This window comes from Rana temporaria, chromosome 3 (assembly GCF_905171775.1).
Source record: "Rana temporaria chromosome 3, aRanTem1.1, whole genome shotgun sequence".
NCBI lineage: Eukaryota > Metazoa > Chordata > Amphibia > Anura > Ranidae > Rana > Rana temporaria.
The window spans coordinates 461830131-461851055 of NC_053491.1; the positions used below are offsets into that span (position 1 = coordinate 461830131).

The 20925-nt window shown below is 48.8% G+C and overlaps 25 non-coding genes across 25 annotated transcripts; 12 read left to right on the top strand and 13 right to left on the bottom strand.

Moving 5' to 3' along the window:
• Positions 1-269: 269 nt before the first annotated feature.
• Positions 270-343, bottom strand: TRNAI-AAU. Its single transcript has one exon. It is a non-coding gene; the product is annotated as a tRNA-Ile (tRNA).
• A 133-nt stretch (positions 344-476) lies between these two features.
• On the top strand, positions 477-548 carry TRNAW-CCA. The gene has a single exon. It is a non-coding gene; the product is annotated as a tRNA-Trp (tRNA).
• Positions 549-1158: 610 nt separating this feature from the next.
• On the bottom strand, positions 1159-1232 carry TRNAI-AAU. Its single transcript has one exon. It is a non-coding gene; the product is annotated as a tRNA-Ile (tRNA).
• Positions 1233-1365: 133 nt separating this feature from the next.
• Positions 1366-1437, top strand: TRNAW-CCA. Its single transcript has one exon. It is a non-coding gene; the product is annotated as a tRNA-Trp (tRNA).
• Positions 1438-2047: 610 nt separating this feature from the next.
• Positions 2048-2121, bottom strand: TRNAI-AAU. The gene has a single exon. It is a non-coding gene; the product is annotated as a tRNA-Ile (tRNA).
• A 133-nt stretch (positions 2122-2254) lies between these two features.
• TRNAW-CCA lies at positions 2255-2326 on the top strand. The gene has a single exon. It is a non-coding gene; the product is annotated as a tRNA-Trp (tRNA).
• A 610-nt stretch (positions 2327-2936) lies between these two features.
• On the bottom strand, positions 2937-3010 carry TRNAI-AAU. Its single transcript has one exon. It is a non-coding gene; the product is annotated as a tRNA-Ile (tRNA).
• A 133-nt stretch (positions 3011-3143) lies between these two features.
• TRNAW-CCA lies at positions 3144-3215 on the top strand. The gene has a single exon. It is a non-coding gene; the product is annotated as a tRNA-Trp (tRNA).
• A 610-nt stretch (positions 3216-3825) lies between these two features.
• TRNAI-AAU lies at positions 3826-3899 on the bottom strand. The gene has a single exon. It is a non-coding gene; the product is annotated as a tRNA-Ile (tRNA).
• Positions 3900-4032: 133 nt separating this feature from the next.
• TRNAW-CCA lies at positions 4033-4104 on the top strand. The gene has a single exon. It is a non-coding gene; the product is annotated as a tRNA-Trp (tRNA).
• Positions 4105-4714: 610 nt separating this feature from the next.
• On the bottom strand, positions 4715-4788 carry TRNAI-AAU. Its single transcript has one exon. It is a non-coding gene; the product is annotated as a tRNA-Ile (tRNA).
• Positions 4789-4921: 133 nt separating this feature from the next.
• Positions 4922-4993, top strand: TRNAW-CCA. The gene has a single exon. It is a non-coding gene; the product is annotated as a tRNA-Trp (tRNA).
• A 610-nt stretch (positions 4994-5603) lies between these two features.
• TRNAI-AAU lies at positions 5604-5677 on the bottom strand. The gene has a single exon. It is a non-coding gene; the product is annotated as a tRNA-Ile (tRNA).
• A 133-nt stretch (positions 5678-5810) lies between these two features.
• Positions 5811-5882, top strand: TRNAW-CCA. The gene has a single exon. It is a non-coding gene; the product is annotated as a tRNA-Trp (tRNA).
• Positions 5883-6492: 610 nt separating this feature from the next.
• On the bottom strand, positions 6493-6566 carry TRNAI-AAU. Its single transcript has one exon. It is a non-coding gene; the product is annotated as a tRNA-Ile (tRNA).
• Positions 6567-6699: 133 nt separating this feature from the next.
• On the top strand, positions 6700-6771 carry TRNAW-CCA. The gene has a single exon. It is a non-coding gene; the product is annotated as a tRNA-Trp (tRNA).
• Positions 6772-7381: 610 nt separating this feature from the next.
• Positions 7382-7455, bottom strand: TRNAI-AAU. Its single transcript has one exon. It is a non-coding gene; the product is annotated as a tRNA-Ile (tRNA).
• A 133-nt stretch (positions 7456-7588) lies between these two features.
• On the top strand, positions 7589-7660 carry TRNAW-CCA. Its single transcript has one exon. It is a non-coding gene; the product is annotated as a tRNA-Trp (tRNA).
• Positions 7661-8270: 610 nt separating this feature from the next.
• TRNAI-AAU lies at positions 8271-8344 on the bottom strand. Its single transcript has one exon. It is a non-coding gene; the product is annotated as a tRNA-Ile (tRNA).
• A 133-nt stretch (positions 8345-8477) lies between these two features.
• On the top strand, positions 8478-8549 carry TRNAW-CCA. The gene has a single exon. It is a non-coding gene; the product is annotated as a tRNA-Trp (tRNA).
• Positions 8550-9159: 610 nt separating this feature from the next.
• On the bottom strand, positions 9160-9233 carry TRNAI-AAU. The gene has a single exon. It is a non-coding gene; the product is annotated as a tRNA-Ile (tRNA).
• A 133-nt stretch (positions 9234-9366) lies between these two features.
• On the top strand, positions 9367-9438 carry TRNAW-CCA. Its single transcript has one exon. It is a non-coding gene; the product is annotated as a tRNA-Trp (tRNA).
• A 610-nt stretch (positions 9439-10048) lies between these two features.
• Positions 10049-10122, bottom strand: TRNAI-AAU. The gene has a single exon. It is a non-coding gene; the product is annotated as a tRNA-Ile (tRNA).
• Positions 10123-10255: 133 nt separating this feature from the next.
• Positions 10256-10327, top strand: TRNAW-CCA. The gene has a single exon. It is a non-coding gene; the product is annotated as a tRNA-Trp (tRNA).
• Positions 10328-10937: 610 nt separating this feature from the next.
• TRNAI-AAU lies at positions 10938-11011 on the bottom strand. The gene has a single exon. It is a non-coding gene; the product is annotated as a tRNA-Ile (tRNA).
• Positions 11012-20925: the final 9914 nt, after the last annotated feature.

A 20925-nucleotide genomic window follows, 5' to 3' on the forward strand; every position in this document is an offset into this window, starting at 1 on the left:
CCGCGTCTACTGTATGTTGAAAAAACAAGCTCCCTGCCTAAGTTCTGAGCGCAGGGGAAGGCTAGGTGAGGCACTGGCTGGCAGAATCTTGGACCGTTTACATGTTTTACCTAGGGTTCTTAACATATGCTGTCCCTCCTGCTCTCTCTGTGTTTTGGGAGCCTGCCTCTGGCTCAAAGGCCTGGGCGCTGGCAGAAGACCTAAAAAAAAAGATAGGGGTGCCGCGCAGAGGGCCGCAGAAATCCGTCGCTGCTGGAATAAAAGGTGAATGGCCCGTACGGGGATCGAACCCGCGACCTTGGCGTTATTAGCACCATGCTCTAACCAACTGAGCTAACCGGCCCAATCCCGCACAGGTGTAGCCGCCCCAAGCTGGCACAGGGCTATCGCCGGTGCAACCAAGTCATACTGTGGGAAAGCCCCAAAGAATTGAAGACACGGGAGTTGCCAAAGGCTTGCGAAGCCCATTAGCAAGAGACCTCGTGGCGCAACGGTAGCGCGTCTGACTCCAGATCAGAAGGTTGCGTGTTCAAATCACGTCGGGGTCATGTTGCTTTTCATAGGCACCTGCTCAACCCAGGTTTGTCTAGCGCTTCCACCACCCATCATACAACTGGGGCTCCCACCGAAAAACAGGGTCCACTCGACCTCTAGATTACCCCCAGAAGGCTGGTTGAAGCGCCAAACCCAAAACAACATAGGCCTGGAAGAAGCCCCACAACTGGGCTTTTTACAGCATTGGGTGGAGGCTCTCCATGCCTCAAATTAAGAAGAATCAAGCAATTAAAACCTGCAAGGGTCACAAGGTGTTTTCTGGCTTTCACAAGGCTTTGTTTTTTGATGAGGAACACAGTCCGGGGACCTAGCAAGGGAATGCTGATGGACTGTCCCGCGTCTACTGTATGTTGAAAAAACAAGCTCCCTGCCTAAGTTCTGAGCGCAGGGGAAGGCTAGGTGAGGCACTGGCTGGCAGAATCTTGGACCGTTTACATGTTTTACCTAGGGTTCTTAACATATGCTGTCCCTCCTGCTCTCTCTGTGCTTTGGGAGCCTGCTTCTGGCTCAAAGGCCTGGGCGCTGGCAGAAGACCTAAAAAAAAAGATAGGGGTGCCGCGCAGAGGGCCGCAGAAATCCGTCGCTGCTGGAATAAAAGGTGAATGGCCCGTACGGGGATCGAACCCGCGACCTTGGCGTTATTAGCACCACGCTCTAACCAACTGAGCTAACCGGCCCAATCTCGCACAGGTGTAGCCGCCCCAAGCTGGCACAGGGCTATCGCCGGTGCAACCAAGTCATACTGTGGGAAAGCCCCAAAGAATTGAAGACACGGGAGTTGCCAAAGGCTTGCGAAGCCCATTAGCAAGAGACCTCGTGGCGCAACGGTAGCGCGTCTGACTCCAGATCAGAAGGTTGCGTGTTCAAATCACGTCGGGGTCATGTTGCTTTTCATAGGCACCTGCTCAACCCAGGTTCGTCTAGCGCTTCCACCACCCATCATACAACTGGGGCTCCCACCGAAAAACAGGGTCCACTCGACCTCTAGATTACCCCCAGAAGGCTGGTTGAAGCGCCAAACCCAAAACAACATAGGCCTGGAAGAAGCCCCACAACTGGGCTTTTTACAGCATTGGGTGGAGGCTCTCCATGCCTCAAATTAAGAAGAATCAAGCAATTAAAACCTGCAAGGGTCACAAGGTGTTTTCTGGCTTTCACAAGGCTTTGTTTTTTGATGAGGAACACAGTCCGGGGACCTAGCAAGGGAATGCTGATGGACTGTCCCGCGTCTACTGTATGTTGAAAAAACAAGCTCCCTGCCTAAGTTCTGAGCGCAGGGGAAGGCTAGGTGAGGCACTGGCTGGCAGAATCTTGGACCGTTTACATGTTTTACCTAGGGTTCTTAACATATGCTGTCCCTCCTGCTCTCTCTGTGCTTTGGGAGCCTGCTTCTGGCTCAAAGGCCTGGGCGCTGGCAGAAGACCTAAAAAAAAAGATAGGGGTGCCGCGCAGAGGGCCGCAGAAATCCGTCGCTGCTGGAATAAAAGGTGAATGGCCCGTACGGGGATCGAACCCGCGACCTTGGCGTTATTAGCACCACGCTCTAACCAACTGAGCTAACCGGCCCAATCTCGCACAGGTGTAGCCGCCCCAAGCTGGCACAGGGCTATCGCCGGTGCAACCAAGTCATACTGTGGGAAAGCCCCAAAGAATTGAAGACACGGGAGTTGCCAAAGGCTTGCGAAGCCCATTAGCAAGAGACCTCGTGGCGCAACGGTAGCGCGTCTGACTCCAGATCAGAAGGTTGCGTGTTCAAATCACGTCGGGGTCATGTTGCTTTTCATAGGCACCTGCTCAACCCAGGTTCGTCTAGCGCTTCCACCACCCATCATACAACTGGGGCTCCCACCGAAAAACAGGGTCCACTCGACCTCTAGATTACCCCCAGAAGGCTGGTTGAAGCGCCAAACCCAAAACAACATAGGCCTGGAAGAAGCCCCACAACTGGGCTTTTTACAGCATTGGGTGGAGGCTCTCCATGCCTCAAATTAAGAAGAATCAAGCAATTAAAACCTGCAAGGGTCACAAGGTGTTTTCTGGCTTTCACAAGGCTTTGTTTTTTGATGAGGAACACAGTCCGGGGACCTAGCAAGGGAATGCTGATGGACTGTCCCGCGTCTACTGTATGTTGAAAAAACAAGCTCCCTGCCTAAGTTCTGAGCGCAGGGGAAGGCTAGGTGAGGCACTGGCTGGCAGAATCTTGGACCGTTTACATGTTTTACCTAGGGTTCTTAACATATGCTGTCCCTCCTGCTCTCTCTGTGCTTTGGGAGCCTGCTTCTGGCTCAAAGGCCTGGGCGCTGGCAGAAGACCTAAAAAAAAAGATAGGGGTGCCGCGCAGAGGGCCGCAGAAATCCGTCGCTGCTGGAATAAAAGGTGAATGGCCCGTACGGGGATCGAACCCGCGACCTTGGCGTTATTAGCACCACGCTCTAACCAACTGAGCTAACCGGCCCAATCTCGCACAGGTGTAGCCGCCCCAAGCTGGCACAGGGCTATCGCCGGTGCAACCAAGTCATACTGTGGGAAAGCCCCAAAGAATTGAAGACACGGGAGTTGCCAAAGGCTTGCGAAGCCCATTAGCAAGAGACCTCGTGGCGCAACGGTAGCGCGTCTGACTCCAGATCAGAAGGTTGCGTGTTCAAATCACGTCGGGGTCATGTTGCTTTTCATAGGCACCTGCTCAACCCAGGTTCGTCTAGCGCTTCCACCACCCATCATACAACTGGGGCTCCCACCGAAAAACAGGGTCCACTCGACCTCTAGATTACCCCCAGAAGGCTGGTTGAAGCGCCAAACCCAAAACAACATAGGCCTGGAAGAAGCCCCACAACTGGGCTTTTTACAGCATTGGGTGGAGGCTCTCCATGCCTCAAATTAAGAAGAATCAAGCAATTAAAACCTGCAAGGGTCACAAGGTGTTTTCTGGCTTTCACAAGGCTTTGTTTTTTGATGAGGAACACAGTCCGGGGACCTAGCAAGGGAATGCTGATGGACTGTCCCGCGTCTACTGTATGTTGAAAAAACAAGCTCCCTGCCTAAGTTCTGAGCGCAGGGGAAGGCTAGGTGAGGCACTGGCTGGCAGAATCTTGGACCGTTTTCATGTTTTACCTAGGGTTCTTAACATATGCTGTCCCTCCTGCTCTCTCTGTGCTTTGGGAGCCTGCTTCTGGCTCAAAGGCCTGGGCGCTGGCAGAAGACCTAAAAAAAAAGATAGGGGTGCCGCGCAGAGGGCCGCAGAAATCCGTCGCTGCTGGAATAAAAGGTGAATGGCCCGTACGGGGATCGAACCCGCGACCTTGGCGTTATTAGCACCACGCTCTAACCAACTGAGCTAACCGGCCCAATCTCGCACAGGTGTAGCCGCCCCAAGCTGGCACAGGGCTATCGCCGGTGCAACCAAGTCATACTGTGGGAAAGCCCCAAAGAATTGAAGACACGGGAGTTGCCAAAGGCTTGCGAAGCCCATTAGCAAGAGACCTCGTGGCGCAACGGTAGCGCGTCTGACTCCAGATCAGAAGGTTGCGTGTTCAAATCACGTCGGGGTCATGTTGCTTTTCATAGGCACCTGCTCAACCCAGGTTCGTCTAGCGCTTCCACCACCCATCATACAACTGGGGCTCCCACCGAAAAACAGGGTCCACTCGACCTCTAGATTACCCCCAGAAGGCTGGTTGAAGCGCCAAACCCAAAACAACATAGGCCTGGAAGAAGCCCCACAACTGGGCTTTTTACAGCATTGGGTGGAGGCTCTCCATGCCTCAAATTAAGAAGAATCAAGCAATTAAAACCTGCAAGGGTCACAAGGTGTTTTCTGGCTTTCACAAGGCTTTGTTTTTTGATGAGGAACACAGTCCGGGGACCTAGCAAGGGAATGCTGATGGACTGTCCCGCGTCTACTGTATGTTGAAAAAACAAGCTCCCTGCCTAAGTTCTGAGCGCAGGGGAAGGCTAGGTGAGGCACTGGCTGGCAGAATCTTGGACCGTTTACATGTTTTACCTAGGGTTCTTAACATATGCTGTCCCTCCTGCTCTCTCTGTGCTTTGGGAGCCTGCTTCTGGCTCAAAGGCCTGGGCGCTGGCAGAAGACCTAAAAAAAAAGATAGGGGTGCCGCGCAGAGGGCCGCAGAAATCCGTCGCTGCTGGAATAAAAGGTGAATGGCCCGTACGGGGATCGAACCCGCGACCTTGGCGTTATTAGCACCACGCTCTAACCAACTGAGCTAACCGGCCCAATCTCGCACAGGTGTAGCCGCCCCAAGCTGGCACAGGGCTATCGCCGGTGCAACCAAGTCATACTGTGGGAAAGCCCCAAAGAATTGAAGACACGGGAGTTGCCAAAGGCTTGCGAAGCCCATTAGCAAGAGACCTCGTGGCGCAACGGTAGCGCGTCTGACTCCAGATCAGAAGGTTGCGTGTTCAAATCACGTCGGGGTCATGTTGCTTTTCATAGGCACCTGCTCAACCCAGGTTCGTCTAGCGCTTCCACCACCCATCATACAACTGGGGCTCCCACCGAAAAACAGGGTCCACTCGACCTCTAGATTACCCCCAGAAGGCTGGTTGAAGCGCCAAACCCAAAACAACATAGGCCTGGAAGAAGCCCCACAACTGGGCTTTTTACAGCATTGGGTGGAGGCTCTCCATGCCTCAAATTAAGAAGAATCAAGCAATTAAAACCTGCAAGGGTCACAAGGTGTTTTCTGGCTTTCACAAGGCTTTGTTTTTTGATGAGGAACACAGTCCGGGGACCTAGCAAGGGAATGCTGATGGACTGTCCCGCGTCTACTGTATGTTGAAAAAACAAGCTCCCTGCCTAAGTTCTGAGCGCAGGGGAAGGCTAGGTGAGGCACTGGCTGGCAGAATCTTGGACCGTTTACATGTTTTACCTAGGGTTCTTAACATATGCTGTCCCTCCTGCTCTCTCTGTGCTTTGGGAGCCTGCTTCTGGCTCAAAGGCCTGGGCGCTGGCAGAAGACCTAAAAAAAAAGATAGGGGTGCCGCGCAGAGGGCCGCAGAAATCCGTCGCTGCTGGAATAAAAGGTGAATGGCCCGTACGGGGATCGAACCCGCGACCTTGGCGTTATTAGCACCACGCTCTAACCAACTGAGCTAACCGGCCCAATCTCGCACAGGTGTAGCCGCCCCAAGCTGGCACAGGGCTATCGCCGGTGCAACCAAGTCATACTGTGGGAAAGCCCCAAAGAATTGAAGACACGGGAGTTGCCAAAGGCTTGCGAAGCCCATTAGCAAGAGACCTCGTGGCGCAACGGTAGCGCGTCTGACTCCAGATCAGAAGGTTGCGTGTTCAAATCACGTCGGGGTCATGTTGCTTTTCATAGGCACCTGCTCAGCCCAGGTTCGTCTAGCGCTTCCACCACCCATCATACAACTGGGGCTCCCACCGAAAAACAGGGTCCACTCGACCTCTAGATTACCCCCAGAAGGCTGGTTGAAGCGCCAAACCCAAAACAACATAGGCCTGGAAGAAGCCCCACAACTGGGCTTTTTACAGCATTGGGTGGAGGCTCTCCATGCCTCAAATTAAGAAGAATCAAGCAATTAAAACCTGCAAGGGTCACAAGGTGTTTTCTGGCTTTCACAAGGCTTTGTTTTTTGATGAGGAACACAGTCCGGGGACCTAGCAAGGGAATGCTGATGGACTGTCCTGCGTCTACTGTATGTTGAAAAAACAAGCTCCCTGCCTAAGTTCTGAGCGCAGGGGAAGGCTAGGTGAGGCACTGGCTGGCAGAATCTTGGACCGTTTACATGTTTTACCTAGGGTTCTTAACATATGCTGTCCCTCCTGCTCTCTCTGTGCTTTGGGAGCCTGCTTCTGGCTCAAAGGCCTGGGCGCTGGCAGAAGACCTAAAAAAAAAGATAGGGGTGCCGCGCAGAGGGCCGCAGAAATCCGTCGCTGCTGGAATAAAAGGTGAATGGCCCGTACGGGGATCGAACCCGCGACCTTGGCGTTATTAGCACCACGCTCTAACCAACTGAGCTAACCGGCCCAATCTCGCACAGGTGTAGCCGCCCCAAGCTGGCACAGGGCTATCGCCGGTGCAACCAAGTCATACTGTGGGAAAGCCCCAAAGAATTGAAGACACGGGAGTTGCCAAAGGCTTGCGAAGCCCATTAGCAAGAGACCTCGTGGCGCAACGGTAGCGCGTCTGACTCCAGATCAGAAGGTTGCGTGTTCAAATCACGTCGGGGTCATGTTGCTTTTCATAGGCACCTGCTCAGCCCAGGTTCGTCTAGCGCTTCCACCACCCATCATACAACTGGGGCTCCCACCGAAAAACAGGGTCCACTCGACCTCTAGATTACCCCCAGAAGGCTGGTTGAAGCGCCAAACCCAAAACAACATAGGCCTGGAAGAAGCCCCACAACTGGGCTTTTTACAGCATTGGGTGGAGGCTCTCCATGCCTCAAATTAAGAAGAATCAAGCAATTAAAACCTGCAAGGGTCACAAGGTGTTTTCTGGCTTTCACAAGGCTTTGTTTTTTGATGAGGAACACAGTCCGGGGACCTAGCAAGGGAATGCTGATGGACTGTCCCGCGTCTACTGTATGTTGAAAAAACAAGCTCCCTGCCTAAGTTCTGAGCGCAGGGGAAGGCTAGGTGAGGCACTGGCTGGCAGAATCTTGGACCGTTTACATGTTTTACCTAGGGTTCTTAACATATGCTGTCCCTCCTGCTCTCTCTGTGCTTTGGGAGCCTGCTTCTGGCTCAAAGGCCTGGGCGCTGGCAGAAGACCTAAAAAAAAAGATAGGGGTGCCGCGCAGAGGGCCGCAGAAATCCGTCGCTGCTGGAATAAAAGGTGAATGGCCCGTACGGGGATCGAACCCGCGACCTTGGCGTTATTAGCACCACGCTCTAACCAACTGAGCTAACCGGCCCAATCTCGCACAGGTGTAGCCGCCCCAAGCTGGCACAGGGCTATCGCCGGTGCAACCAAGTCATACTGTGGGAAAGCCCCAAAGAATTGAAGACACGGGAGTTGCCAAAGGCTTGCGAAGCCCATTAGCAAGAGACCTCGTGGCGCAACGGTAGCGCGTCTGACTCCAGATCAGAAGGTTGCGTGTTCAAATCACGTCGGGGTCATGTTGCTTTTCATAGGCACCTGCTCAACCCAGGTTCGTCTAGCGCTTCCACCACCCATCATACAACTGGGGCTCCCACCGAAAAACAGGGTCCACTCGACCTCTAGATTACCCCCAGAAGGCTGGTTGAAGCGCCAAACCCAAAACAACATAGGCCTGGAAGAAGCCCCACAACTGGGCTTTTTACAGCATTGGGTGGAGGCTCTCCATGCCTCAAATTAAGAAGAATCAAGCAATTAAAACCTGCAAGGGTCACAAGGTGTTTTCTGGCTTTCACAAGGCTTTGTTTTTTGATGAGGAACACAGTCCGGGGACCTAGCAAGGGAATGCTGATGGACTGTCCCGCGTCTACTGTATGTTGAAAAAACAAGCTCCCTGCCTAAGTTCTGAGCGCAGGGGAAGGCTAGGTGAGGCACTGGCTGGCAGAATCTTGGACCGTTTACATGTTTTACCTAGGGTTCTTAACATATGCTGTCCCTCCTGCTCTCTCTGTGCTTTGGGAGCCTGCTTCTGGCTCAAAGGCCTGGGCGCTGGCAGAAGACCTAAAAAAAAAGATAGGGGTGCCGCGCAGAGGGCCGCAGAAATCCGTCGCTGCTGGAATAAAAGGTGAATGGCCCGTACGGGGATCGAACCCGCGACCTTGGCGTTATTAGCACCACGCTCTAACCAACTGAGCTAACCGGCCCAATCTCGCACAGGTGTAGCCGCCCCAAGCTGGCACAGGGCTATCGCCGGTGCAACCAAGTCATACTGTGGGAAAGCCCCAAAGAATTGAAGACACGGGAGTTGCCAAAGGCTTGCGAAGCCCATTAGCAAGAGACCTCGTGGCGCAACGGTAGCGCGTCTGACTCCAGATCAGAAGGTTGCGTGTTCAAATCACGTCGGGGTCATGTTGCTTTTCATAGGCACCTGCTCAACCCAGGTTCGTCTAGCGCTTCCACCACCCATCATACAACTGGGGCTCCCACCGAAAAACAGGGTCCACTCGACCTCTAGATTACCCCCAGAAGGCTGGTTGAAGCGCCAAACCCAAAACAACATAGGCCTGGAAGAAGCCCCACAACTGGGCTTTTTACAGCATTGGGTGGAGGCTCTCCATGCCTCAAATTAAGAAGAATCAAGCAATTAAAACCTGCAAGGGTCACAAGGTGTTTTCTGGCTTTCACAAGGCTTTGTTTTTTGATGAGGAACACAGTCCGGGGACCTAGCAAGGGAATGCTGATGGACTGTCCCGCGTCTACTGTATGTTGAAAAAACAAGCTCCCTGCCTAAGTTCTGAGCGCAGGGGAAGGCTAGGTGAGGCACTGGCTGGCAGAATCTTGGACCGTTTACATGTTTTACCTAGGGTTCTTAACATATGCTGTCCCTCCTGCTCTCTCTGTGCTTTGGGAGCCTGCTTCTGGCTCAAAGGCCTGGGCGCTGGCAGAAGACCTAAAAAAAAAGATAGGGGTGCCGCGCAGAGGGCCGCAGAAATCCGTCGCTGCTGGAATAAAAGGTGAATGGCCCGTACGGGGATCGAACCCGCGACCTTGGCGTTATTAGCACCACGCTCTAACCAACTGAGCTAACCGGCCCAATCTCGCACAGGTGTAGCCGCCCCAAGCTGGCACAGGGCTATCGCCGGTGCAACCAAGTCATACTGTGGGAAAGCCCCAAAGAATTGAAGACACGGGAGTTGCCAAAGGCTTGCGAAGCCCATTAGCAAGAGACCTCGTGGCGCAACGGTAGCGCGTCTGACTCCAGATCAGAAGGTTGCGTGTTCAAATCACGTCGGGGTCATGTTGCTTTTCATAGGCACCTGCTCAACCCAGGTTCGTCTAGCGCTTCCACCACCCATCATACAACTGGGGCTCCCACCGAAAAACAGGGTCCACTCGACCTCTAGATTACCCCCAGAAGGCTGGTTGAAGCGCCAAACCCAAAACAACATAGGCCTGGAAGAAGCCCCACAACTGGGCTTTTTACAGCATTGGGTGGAGGCTCTCCATGCCTCAAATTAAGAAGAATCAAGCAATTAAAACCTGCAAGGGTCACAAGGTGTTTTCTGGCTTTCACAAGGCTTTGTTTTTTGATGAGGAACACAGTCCGGGGACCTAGCAAGGGAATGCTGATGGACTGTCCCGCGTCTACTGTATGTTGAAAAAACAAGCTCCCTGCCTAAGTTCTGAGCGCAGGGGAAGGCTAGGTGAGGCACTGGCTGGCAGAATCTTGGACCGTTTACATGTTTTACCTAGGGTTCTTAACATATGCTGTCCCTCCTGCTCTCTCTGTGCTTTGGGAGCCTGCTTCTGGCTCAAAGGCCTGGGCGCTGGCAGAAGACCTAAAAAAAAAGATAGGGGTGCCGCGCAGAGGGCCGCAGAAATCCGTCGCTGCTGGAATAAAAGGTGAATGGCCCGTACGGGGATCGAACCCGCGACCTTGGCGTTATTAGCACCACGCTCTAACCAACTGAGCTAACCGGCCCAATCTCGCACAGGTGTAGCCGCCCCAAGCTGGCACAGGGCTATCGCCGGTGCAACCAAGTCATACTGTGGGAAAGCCCCAAAGAATTGAAGACACGGGAGTTGCCAAAGGCTTGCGAAGCCCATTAGCAAGAGACCTCGTGGCGCAACGGTAGCGCGTCTGACTCCAGATCAGAAGGTTGCGTGTTCAAATCACGTCGGGGTCATGTTGCTTTTCATAGGCACCTGCTCAACCCAGGTTCGTCTAGCGCTTCCACCACCCATCATACAACTGGGGCTCCCACCGAAAAACAGGGTCCACTCGACCTCTAGATTACCCCCAGAAGGCTGGTTGAAGCGCCAAACCCAAAACAACATAGGCCTGGAAGAAGCCCCACAACTGGGCTTTTTACAGCATTGGGTGGAGGCTCTCCATGCCTCAAATTAAGAAGAATCAAGCAATTAAAACCTGCAAGGGTCACAAGGTGTTTTCTGGCTTTCACAAGGCTTTGTTTTTTGATGAGGAACACAGTCCGGGGACCTAGCAAGGGAATGCTGATGGACTGTCCCGCGTCTACTGTATGTTGAAAAAACAAGCTCCCTGCCTAAGTTCTGAGCGCAGGGGAAGGCTAGGTGAGGCACTGGCTGGCAGAATCTTGGACCGTTTACATGTTTTACCTAGGGTTCTTAACATATGCTGTCCCTCCTGCTCTCTCTGTGCTTTGGGAGCCTGCTTCTGGCTCAAAGGCCTGGGCGCTGGCAGAAGACCTAAAAAAAAAGATAGGGGTGCCGCGCAGAGGGCCGCAGAAATCCGTCGCTGCTGGAATAAAAGGTGAATGGCCCGTACAGGGATCGAACCCGCGACCTTGGCGTTATTAGCACCACGCTCTAACCAACTGAGCTAACCGGCCCAATCTCGCACAGGTGTAGCCGCCCCAAGCTGGCACAGGGCTATCGCCGGTGCAACCAAGTCATACTGTGGGAAAGCCCCAAAGAATTGAAGACACGGGAGTTGCCAAAGGCTTGCGAAGCCCATTAGCAAGAGACCTCGTGGCGTGACACAGACAGTACACACACCACGTAGCTTTAGGTGCACACTGTGCAGAGGACACAGACAGTACACTATATGAAAATACTTACAGAATGATCCCCTGCCTGTGCTATTAATATGAGCAGATCCCTGCCTATAGGAATTAATATGAGAAACACCAGCAAATCTATTGACGTAGCATTAGGTGCACACTTTGCAGAGGACACAGACAGTACACCACGTAAAAATACTTGCAGAATGATTCCCTGCCTGTGGTATTAATATGAGCAGATCCCTGCCTGTAGGAATTAATATGAGAACACCAGCAAATCTATTGACATAGCTTTATGTGCACACTGTGCAGACGACACAGACAGTACACCACGTGAAAGTACTTATAGAATGATCCCCTGCCTGTGGTATTAATATGAGCAGATCTCTGCCTGCAGGAATTAATTTGAGAAAACAAGCTTTACGTAGCTTTAGCCAATTATGGCTCTCCGTTTTTTGCAAGCTGTGATTGGCCAAGCATGCGGGTCATAGTGCATGCTTGGCCAATCATCAGCCAGCAATGCACTGTGATGCCGCAGTGAATTATGGGCCATGACACACCACTCGAATTTGGCGCGAACTGCCCGCAACGTTTGTATTTCGTCGAACATACGATGTTCTTGTCGAACATGAGTTCGATTCGAACACGAAGCTCATCCCTACGTATAATCAACATGAGCTATTCAAATGCTTATGATTGCCTCAAAGACTTCCAAAGAGAAATAGTGTAGGTACTCTTACCAGATGTGAAGGACACACATACCATACGGCAGTGGGTCAAACAAGCTCTGAATCCTCGATTCCTCAGGCTCCTGGGCTGTGTAGATGGAAAAGCCAAGTAGGACCAAAATGGAGGATCTTTGGACTCCAAACCATACGAAGGAACATTGATGGCAAGCCAGGAAGAGGATGAATCCAAGAGATAGTAGTAATGGTAGGTATTCTTATCAAACGCTCCAAAAAAGGATAAAATACAAAAATGGCTCCATATGGTGCAGGTCAACCAAATGGGATTTATTAAAATAATAAACTATGGCCCAGATTCTCAAAGAGCTTACGATGGCGCAATGCAATGTACGCCGTTGTAAGTCCTAATCTGGGCCGTCGTATCTATGCGACTGATTCTTAGAATCAGTTACGCATAGATATCCATTAGATCCGACAGGCGTAAGGCTCTTACGCTGTCGGATCTTAAATGCAATTTTTTTTTTGCCGCTAGGTGTCGCCTCCGTAGTTTTTCCCGTCGAGTATGCAAATTAGCAAAATATGCAAATTCCCGAACGTACTCGCGGTCGACACTGTGAAGTTACGACGTTTACGTTAGATTTGCGCCACGTAAAGTTACCCCTGCTATATGAGGGGCAACCAATGTTAAGTATGGCCGTCGTTCCCGCGTCAAAATTTTAAAATTTACGTTGTTTGTGTAAGTCGTCCGTGAATGGGGCTGGACGCCATTTACGTTCACGTCAAAACCAATGACGTCCTTGTGACGTCATTTGGAGCAATGCACCCTGGGATATTTTCCGGACGGTGCATGCGCAGTACATTCGGCATGGGAACGCGCCTAATTTAAATGCTCCACGCCCCCTACCCGGCTCATTTGAATTAGGCGGGCTTGCCGCCGCAACTTTACAGGCAAGTTCTTTGTGAACAAAGCACTTGCCTGTAAAACTTGCGGCGGCGTAACGGAAACCAGATACGTTACGCCCGCACAGTTTTACGCCCAGATACGAGAATCTGGGCCTATATATATTAAATGACCGATGTAAAAATAGGAAAAAAAAGTGATCACAACATGTAAAAGGCAATGTGGGAAGCAGAAAATGCAGGCCTGACACTATGGGACTTCAACTGGGGCATATCAATCTATGCTATTTAATTCTTGTCCACGCTTGTTCAGCTTTTTAGAAAATCTCTGAAGAGAAATATAATACATACACAATCTTGCCATTACAATGGGTTTACACTCCTGGCAATACAGTGTAATTAGAACAAGCTTAAGGAGAATTTTAAGAAGGTAAACTTATTAATTTATTTATTTTCCTAATTAAAAGCAAGGATATCAACATAAGCATTCAAATGATAAGGTTATGGGTGATTCCAATGATGCATGATGGCTATACATAGGCGAAGATAACAATGAGGGACATTTGACTCATTACAGACAGATTTATTCTCTGTATGTAATAAATTAATTGATATCAAAATGAACATTTCTCTGTGTTTATAAAGATTTTTTTGCTTAGCACTTCTAAGTTCTGCAGCAGTACTGTGAATGTACAATTTTCTGCCTATAAAAAGTGATTACTGTTGTGGCAAGATGATGTAATTTTGTGACGAAACGTACGTCGGGAGGTTGAGGTGCTGACGTCATTGCGGTGTATCTTGTGAGTGGACGGGTGTCTACAAGTCGGCCGGCTACACTTTTAATGGATGCTTTTATCTTCGCTTCTTGTAAGTGCAACTTTTATTCTTAATAAATCCTCACTAGTCTAATTTACAGTATGGAGAGTTCTTCATTTTTTGGGTATATGATTAGTGCCAAATCTTGAATGATCTGTGTTTTATGCCTACCTGGTCCACCTTCTGTCCAATTCCTATGAGCTGCTGCTGGATACAGATCTGGATAGTGTTCAACACTACAGGCTTTTCAAGCTTGCTTTCTGGTAAGCGCGCAATTCATGTGGTGGAGGTGCGCGTTTTTTGGCAGTGTTTCTATTAGGAGTTCACTCTTACCTACATGCAACAACTATTGGTGTTTTCATCAAGAAATCATTTCTATTTGCATGAGGTAATTGGATCATTACTCTATGATCCTCTGAGGACTGTTCACTATTCTCTATTTTATTAATTTTAGTGGTGCTTTGATTGTTTATTTTCCTTTGTATCATGATAATTTATTTTGTTTATATTTTCCTTTAGCGCAGCTTCCCCTTTTATGATTTTCTATCTGTACATGTGTATATCTCACGTTTCAGCTGCCACTATTTTCTTATTTTTTTCCTTGGTAATAGGTTAGCGCTGTATTTTTCCATTTATCATTTGTAATGTTGTGGCACAACAGAAGAAAACGTGAGACAGTCACTACTTAGTTATTTATAAATTGGTTGCCATCTTTTTGTATAGCTTGTTAGCTGGATCTGGTGTGGGGATGCATTGGATGCATCCAGTCGCTATCGTGCTCTTGCTGGGTGCCCAATGTGTCCCTGTGCCTTTAAAGAGGAGTGGACTCCCTCCAGGCAAAACTGATCTATATGCTCCAAATTGGAGACTCTCAAAAATATAGAGTTAGGACCGCAGTACACAGAGGAATCTTGACGTATGAACTGTGGCTCCACATACACAATATTACCAAAAGTATTGGAACACCTGTCTTTACACTCACATGAACTTTAATGGCATCCCAGTCTTAGTCTGTAGGGTTCAATATTAAGTTGACCCACCCTTTGCAGCTATAACAGCTTCAACTTTTCTGGGAAGGCTGTCCACAAGGTTTAGGAGTGTGTCTATGGGAATGTTTGAGCATTCTTCCAGAAACACATTTGTGAGGTCAGGGACTGATGTGGACGAGAAGGCCTGTCTCGCAGTCTGCGCTCTAATTTATCCCAAAGGTGTTCTATCGGGTTGAGGTCAGGACTCTGTGCAGGCCAGTCAAGTTCCTCCACCCTAAAATCGCTCATCCATGTCTTTATGGACCTTGCTTTGTCAGTACTGAAGGGGGTCTATACTGAGTGAGGGGGTATATACTTAGTCAGGGGGGTCTATACTGATGAAGGAGGGGTCTGTATTTAGTGGGGGGGGTCTATACTGAGGGGGAGTCTATACACTAATATAGTGTACAGATCTTTTTTCTGATCATTGTATTTGGTGTCACGGGTGACTATGTTAGTTAGCCAGTTAGCTAGTTACTGTCACAGTCAAGTTTTTATAGCGTCAGTACTGTGGGGGGGGTCTGTACTTAGTGGGGAGGTCTTTACTTAGGGGGTCTATACTGAGGGAGGGGGGTCAGTACTGAAAGGGGGTCTATACTGAGAGAGGGGGTCTATACTTAGTCAGGGGGGTCTATACTGATGGAGGAGGGTCTATATATAGTGGGGGGGTCTATACTGAGGGTGAGTCTATACACTAATATAATGTACAGATCTTTTTTCTGATCACTGTATTTGGTGTCAAGGGTGACTATGTTAGTTAGCCAGTTAGCTAGTTACTGTCACAGTCAGGTTTTTATAGCGTCAGGGTACCCACCATATATTAGAATAAAGGTTTAACACCCTGATCACCTCCCAGTACAGGTTTTAGCATCAGTTAGGGTCAGCGTCAATCCCAGGCAGCCTCAGATTAGTGCCAGTAGTGCTAAAACCCACGCACGCACCATACACCTCCCTTACTAGTATAGTGTTTAAACAGATCAATGTCTTTGATCTGATCAGATCTATAATAGCATCCCCAAAAATTTAGTGTTCCCAAAAATTTGGCGTTAGCGGGATCAGCCCAGACACCTGCTAGCACCTGCGTTTAGCCCCTTTGCCCAGCCCAGCTCACCCAAGTGCAGTATTAATCGGTCACTGTCACTTACAAAACACAACACACAAAACTGCAGCATTAGCAGAGTCAGGCCTCATCCCTGCGAATGCTAACAGTTTTTTTGGTAGCGATTGAAGCAGTCGCTGACAACCAGTTGCTCTTTTGTCTGTGAGTCGTACTAGTTGTACTGTAAATTTTGAGGCCAAAATGTCCAAACAGAGATACACTAGTGAAAAGGCCTACACGTTGCTGAGCTTGACAGATGAGAGCGAAGGGGAAGCCGCCTCACTGTCAGATTAAAGCTCAGTATACGAACCGGTAGAGAGCAGTGGCACCCTGGCAGATAGCTCTTACAACCGAGAAGTGATCAGGAGTAACCGACCCTGTTCTTCTGTTGTTGAGGTGCAAGAACCGCAGGGCTCTTGTATGGAGCAGAGAGCCAGTACTAGCCAGTACTAGTGCTGCTAATCCTTCTGGTGAACTGACAAGCACCAGCGGCCTAGTACATCCTGATCATAATGCAATGGAAGGGCTCTCACGCTGTCGATATTCTAAACCTAGGGGGCACTGCTACAGTTACCTGAAATTGGTCCCAGCCAAAAATGAAAACAAATGAAATGAGTGATAATAACTGCGCTGTGTGGGTATGGAGGGATAGGGCAACAACCAAAAAACAATAAACAATAAAAAAAAACTAAACAGTGGTCAAATAAGTCCCACCAAATGGGCGGGGTGAACTCTACAAGCAGTGTGCAATCTGAACTGTGAAGGTGGGTGATCTGGAAAAGGTTAACACTATGCAGTAAAATCCTTATAAGGAAATAAAATAAACATGGAAGTACAGTTATCAAAATAAATGTCCAGGATTGGTACTAAAGACCAAAGGTAAGTGATCCCAACGCATAATAAAGGGTAAAAATCCAGTGAAATCAAGTGCAAATATAAATCTCGCATCCAAAAAGCATATATTTAAAGGTGCAGTCCTTGATAGCTGAAGGTAATAAGTGATGAGAGACCAGGAAATCCAATATTTCAGAGAAGAGCAAGCTTCGGTGCGCACACCTCTAGTGGTATGGAATGCTCACCTCAAGGCCATTGCACGGATAGCCTGGATATCACTCAGGGTGTACTCAAAGATCCAGCAGGATGAGGGCTAGATGTAGTCTCCACATTAAATAACCATATTGGAAGAAACAAGAAAAAGATATGGTGTAATACTGGAAGCAAGGGTCTAAAAACGATCAATCACATGCACATGCACTCACATGGAGGCCATGAGCAGTGGGCCTATCTCCTACGAACAGCGAGTTCGTGCGACCCAGTCTGAGATCTTGATTGTATGCTGATCCTCTCTCTTTGGCCTCCACCTAAACATCCACGGATACTGGCACTAAATGCTCAGCAGGTATAGATGGGCAAAGAGAGAAGAAGGCACATAGTACAGCTCCGCTTCAAAAGGTATTTAATATAAAAACATATAAAAAACTCACATTTAAAATGTCAGAAATATCCAAACAAAACGAGCAGCGAGCTCATATCTCTCTCTTCAGAGTGTGTGAGGTCTGGTACTTCCTGTCCCTACTAGTGGGGTCATGTCACATGACTTCATCAGCGCAGTTATTATCACTCATTTCACATCCTGATCATAGTCAAACCAGCACTGCAGTAACAGTGATGATGTGGCAAGTCCCATAAGTGCAGTTCAAGCTGGTGCAGTGGCCAGCACAAGTAGTACCACACAGCCCTCAAGAAGACAAACATAGGCCCGTAGAGCCTATAGTGCCAATCCTAATTGGGAGCCCACCACTTCTGCAGCGCTCGTACTTTCCTCATTCACTGGCCAACCTGGAATTTAGGTGGAAACAGTTGATTTTACGTCACTTGATTTTTATTCACTGTTTTTCACAGAAGATCTCTATAGATCTATTGTGGACCAAAGCAATTTGTATGCTGGTGAATTCATCGCCACTAATCCCCTGTTGACCCATGCCAGAGATTGGAAACCTATTACGGTTTCCGAATTTATGACCTTTCTGGGCCTAACCTTCCTCATGGGCATAATTAAAAAAAGTGAGTTGCAGTCATATTCGTCCACTGACCCAATTCACCATATGCTTGTGTTCTCTGCTTCCATGGCCATGATACGATATGAGCAGATCTTGTGGTTCATGCATTTCAATGACAATGAACTCTGTCATCCTCGGGGGGCCCTGAATTTGATTGGCTCCACAAAATTCGGCCCCTCTTTAACCACTTCAACCAACAGTTTGCAGCCTTGTTTGCTCCCGATCAAGTTGTCTGCGTTGACAAGTCCCTGATTATGTTTTCTGGCCGCTTGGCTTTCAAACAGTATCTTCCCAGCAAGCGTGCCAGATATGGGGTCAAGATGTATAAGCTCTGTAACAGGGCCACAGGCTATACATGTAGTTTTATGGTTTACGAGGAAAGAGATAGTCACGTGGAGCCCCACAACTGCCCAGACTACATAGGGAGCGCTGGCGGAATTGTTTGGGACTTGGTGTCACCCTTATTCGGAAAGGGGTACCACTTGTACATGGACAATTATTACACAAGTGTGCCACTTTTTAGTCACCTTTTTGATTGTCACATTTGGCACCGTGCGATCTAATCGCCGGGGCTTCTCCCAGTGGCTTGTAGAATCCTAACTTAGATGGGGGGAGAGAGCCTGCTTGAAGTGTAATAATTTGAGTGGAGTGGAGGGATAATCAGAATGTTTTCATTCTGTCCTCCCTTCACGCAGATACGACTGTCCAAATTCCAACGGCGACTGGTGTTGTTGAGAAGCCCCTCTGGGCCCACGAATACAACTTTAATATGGGAGGGTTGGACTTCAATGATCAGTTCATGGCACCGTACTTATTTGCCCATAAGGCCAGATGATGGTACAAAAAAGTGTCTGTATACCTATTTCAATTGGCTCTGCTGAACGCTTGTGTGCTATACAAAGTGTCAGGACGAACTGGATCATTCCTTAAATTCCAGGAAGAGATCGTCACAGCCCTTCCATTTCCAGACAGTGCTGTGCCCCAACTTCCCAATGCAAATTCAGTGAGTCGGCTGCATGAGAGGCACTTCCCAGAAGTTCTCCGTGGTACCCCAGAACAAAGAAAACCCCCAAAAAGATGTTGTATCTGTAGGAAATGCGGATACAGGTGTGACACCCGCTTTTATTGTCCCTCCTGTCCTGGTCTCTGCATCGGTGAATGTTTCCTTCGCTACCACACACTAGTGGAGTATTAGCATAGGGTATAGCACTGCACACTTTTATAGGGTCTCCAAAGATGCCATCACATTTTGAGAGACCCGAACCTGGAACTTTTGCAGTTACAGTAACAAATAAAGTGTAAAATATATATATATATATATATATATATATATATATATATATATATATATATATATATATATATATACCGTATTTATCAACGTATAACACACACTTTTTTCCCCTTAAAATCAGGGGAAAATCGTGGGTGTGTGTTATTGTAACGGTGAATGGAGTGAACCACAACTGCGGTAGCAAGGATTTCAATGCTATTCTTTATGTGAGAATTCAGTATTAGGCCCCAGGCGTCACTCCACACAAACAGGAGTTTGGGGGTTCTCTACATCATCTCTCTCTCACATAAAGAAAGGCGTTGAGCCACTGAGCTTGGACGCATTACAACATGCGACCAAAGCTTAGCGTTTAAAATTATAGTATGCACTAAAGATTCCAATGCAAAACGAAATGCAAGCGATTATCAGTATTACATAGCGTCGTGCATTAGGCCACTAAGGCAGAAGGTATGAAATACGTCAACCCTTAGCATAGAAAAGTTTAGGCGAACATGTTCCGCAACTTAGGGCATAGGCCCATAAACAGGTAGCACTTATGTCAAGCACGTAGTAAATAGGCGTTGTTGAGACAACTAATAATTACATGTGAGAGGCAATTATAGCTCAGGTACTTTAAGAGTACACGTAGTAAATAGAAGTTGTAGCGGCAACTAATAGTTGCATCTGGGAGGCAATTATAGCACATGTACTTTGAGAGTACACGTAGTAAATAGGAGTTGTACCGACAACTAATAGTTGCATATGAGAGGCAATTAGCTCGTAGTAAATAGGAGTTGTAGAGACAACTAATAGTTGCACATAAGAGGCAAATATAGCTCAGGTAATTTGAGTGTAGATGTCCCTTTAATATATTCCTTAGCAAACTATCATAGGCACAACAGTCTATCTCAAGTAGTATGTTAATAGCCAAAGGCCATAATAAATAACAGCAATTGTTTTAGGTGGAAAGTATGCAGCAGATCTTTCTGTAGAACTACAAGTGACACAATTGCTACTTATCCGTTTGCAGGGCTTCAGTGTTTTAGCAGTGTAGGGCATCAGCAAGGAAGAACTCCCAGGTTGTCCGCAGCGATGGCAGGCTGGACGCAGTGAAGTTCTTTTGCTAGCTGGCCATAATGTTGCCTGTCTTGTAGCGTGGCCGGTACGGCTGACAATAATAGAACGGGGCTTCTATGAAGTCTACATGCCTTTATAGGCAACTAACAGGTGTCTGCCAGGTGCAGTGGATAAGCACTGATTTTCAAGAAAACCGCCGATTCGAGCAGGCGGTCAGGGGGCACTTTCGCGTTCCAAGCTGGAACGCGCGGAGCGCCTGTTACAGTTATACACCGATCCCCGCTGTCTCTAAGGGCAAGAGGAGCGCCGCCGACATAGACCGAGCCGAGCCGAGTGTACTGTGTACTCAGCTAGGCTCGGCCCCGCTCGCAGTCACGCCCAGTCCCACCTCCTAGCCTTTACGTCCCACCATTGGACCGTTGTTGTGTCCATCATAGGAGCCGGGCCAAGGGGTGGGACTAGGCAGGACTGGACAGGACTGCGAGACGAGCCAAGAGGAGCTGAATACACAGGACATCCGGCTCTGTGTATCTCGGCGGCGCTAAATTTAAAAACACATCATGCTGCAATTTTGGGCAAGGTGCAGATGGACACTATGCAAGGCTGCAGATGGACACTTATAAGGCTGCAGATGGATGCTGTACAAAGCTGCAGATAGATGCTGTGCAAGGCTGCAGAAGGACACTGATCAGGGGCATTTAAAATGTAAGTTTATTTTCCTTAAACTTCCATCCTAAACATTTTTTCCTTAAACTTCCCTCCTAAACTTGGGGTGCGTGTTATATGCCAGCGCATGTTATACGC